This window comes from Cucumis melo, unplaced genomic scaffold, assembly GCF_025177605.1.
Source record: "Cucumis melo cultivar AY unplaced genomic scaffold, USDA_Cmelo_AY_1.0 utg001242l, whole genome shotgun sequence".
NCBI classification, from domain to species: Eukaryota; Viridiplantae; Streptophyta; class Magnoliopsida; order Cucurbitales; family Cucurbitaceae; genus Cucumis; species Cucumis melo.
Window position 1 is genome coordinate 50,001 of NW_026124495.1, and position 2,500 is coordinate 52,500.

The following is a 2,500-nucleotide window of genomic DNA, read 5'->3' on the forward strand; positions in this document are numbered from 1 at the left end:
GCAAGCCCATTCGAGCATCAACTCGACACCCGCTCTCACTCCCTACCCGACGGACAAGCCCATCGTTATGGCCAAACCCCTCCACCAAGCACGAAGCAATTGCAAGACAAGCCCACTTGGAGTGCACGCCCACACCGAGGTGCAAGCATTGTCCAAGCAAAACCCATCCAAGAATGTCAATTTGACATCCCGCTCTCACTCCTTGCCCGACGTAGGGGCCCGGCATTCCATCGATTTTAACCAAACCCTTCCACCAAGCAAGAAGCAATCGCAAGACATCTCGTATCTTCATGAACAAACCCGCTTGGAGTGCACGCCGACACCGAGGTGCAAGCATTGTCCGCGCAAGCCCATCCGAGCATCAACTCGACACCCGCTCTCACTCCCCGCCCAACGGTCGGACGTGGCACTCCGATAAAACCCGTCCACCGAGCACAAAGCAATCGCAAGACATCTCATATCTTCACGAACAAGCCCGCTTGGAGTGCACGCCCACACCGAGGTGCAAGCATTGTCCGCGCAAGCCCATCCGAGCGTCAACTCGACACCCGCTCTCACTCCCTGCCCGACGGACAAGCCCATCGTTATGGCCAAACCCCTCCGCCAAGCACGAAACAATCGCCAAGACAAGCACACTTGGAGTGCACGCCCACACCGAGGTGCAAGCATTGTCCAAGCACGCCCATCCCGCTCTCACTCCTTGCCCGACGGTCGGATGTGGCACTCCGGCCGAACCCTTCGTCCACCAAGCACAAAGCAATCGCAAGTTATCTCGTCTCCTCACGAACAAGCCCGCTTGGAGTGCACGCCCACACCGAGGTGCAAGCATTGTCCGCGCAAGCCCATCCGAGCATCAACTCGACACCCACTCTCACTCGCCGCCGGCGGCCGGAGGTGGCACTCCGCCGGCGCCGACCCCCCAAGCATATGTGCCCATGATGGGCGCAATGTGCTTGAAGGGTCGGCGCCGCGGCATAGGGGTACCCCCGCGCCCCGCCCATGCAGGCAGGTCGCCCCCCTATATAGTACATTCTGGCTTTTTTGGGTCTGGCAGGCTTGCATATGAAAAAGCCGAAATGTCACACCATGCCATAAATCTTGATTGTGTTATTATTATGACCGGGACTTGATTGTATTATGTTTTAGACATTCAAATGAGTGTGGAAAACAAGTTTCATAATTTTTGAACCAACCAATAATATTTTATGAATTTTTATTGTTAAAAAATTAAAAATAATTTAAAAATAGTAAAACGTTTCCAAAAATACTAATTTTTGGAGGACATCCTTTGTTTACATTTTTTAGATCCCAGAAAAAATTTCATAACAATCCAAGCACTAGAACATAGGTTTGACATCACATTTGTGTGTTGAGTGGGCATTGCGGCACCCTGCGCGCGCGGCACCCTGCGCGCACGCCCCACGCAGACGCATGGCCATGCGGCGCGCGCGCCCATGGCCGTGCCGCATTCGTGCGCATGGGGGCGCGCATGCTGCATGCTCGGTGGGCATGTGGGCATGCACGGTGGGGGCACGGGTTTGTTCCAACAACCTCCATAGAGTTTTTTCCATGAATTCTAGACGTGGGTGGTCACGCCCAACGCAGACGCATGCTGCGCGCGGCTTGCGCGCACGTCCCACGTAGACGCCTGGGCATGCGGCGCGCGGACACACACCCGCAGACGCATGCCGCGCTTAGCACTCTGCGCGCACGCCCCACACACGCCCGAAGGGCATGGCGCATGGTGGGCACCCTAGGCGTTCGTGTGCAAGCCTCGGCCATGGGCATGCGGCGCGCGCCCCACACACGCCCCACTGCAGTCGCCTGGGCTTGCGGCGCACGCCCCACACACGCCCGTAGACGCATGGCGCGCGCGGCCCCCTGCGCGCACGCCCCCCGCAGACGCACGGGCATGCAGCGCGCGACTCACACAAACCCACTAACGCACGGCGCGCGCGCCCATGGCCGTGCTTTGTACTCGAAGGCCTCGGCCTTGGTCCTTGACTTGCACACGAGCACACTATCTTATTCTTGGGCATTCAAAGATGATTTGCTTCAACTTTTTTTCTAGTCCAAAGCCAACCCCTCACTAACACTTATGTTTTTCGTCCTTTTACATAAGATATGACCTCCATGGCAATTGGAAGAAATAAATGAGTTGTGTGTGGGTAGGGTCGAGATGAATCTCGGTGGATCTTGGCAACAAGGCTCATCTGCCACTTACAAGCCAAGCACGCACGCCCCTTAGACGGATCCCCACGCTCGCACAAGCATCGCGTGCGCGGCACCCTACGCGCACGCCCCACTGCAGTCGCATGGGCTTGCGGCGCGCGCCCCACGCCCGCAGACGCATGGCGCGCGCGGCACCCTGCGCGCACGCCCCCCGCAGACGCACGGGCATGCAGCGGGCGACCCACAGACGCCCACTGACGCACGGCGCGCGCGCCCATGGCCGTGCTTTGTACTCCAAGGCCTCGGCCTTGGGCCTTGACTTGCACAC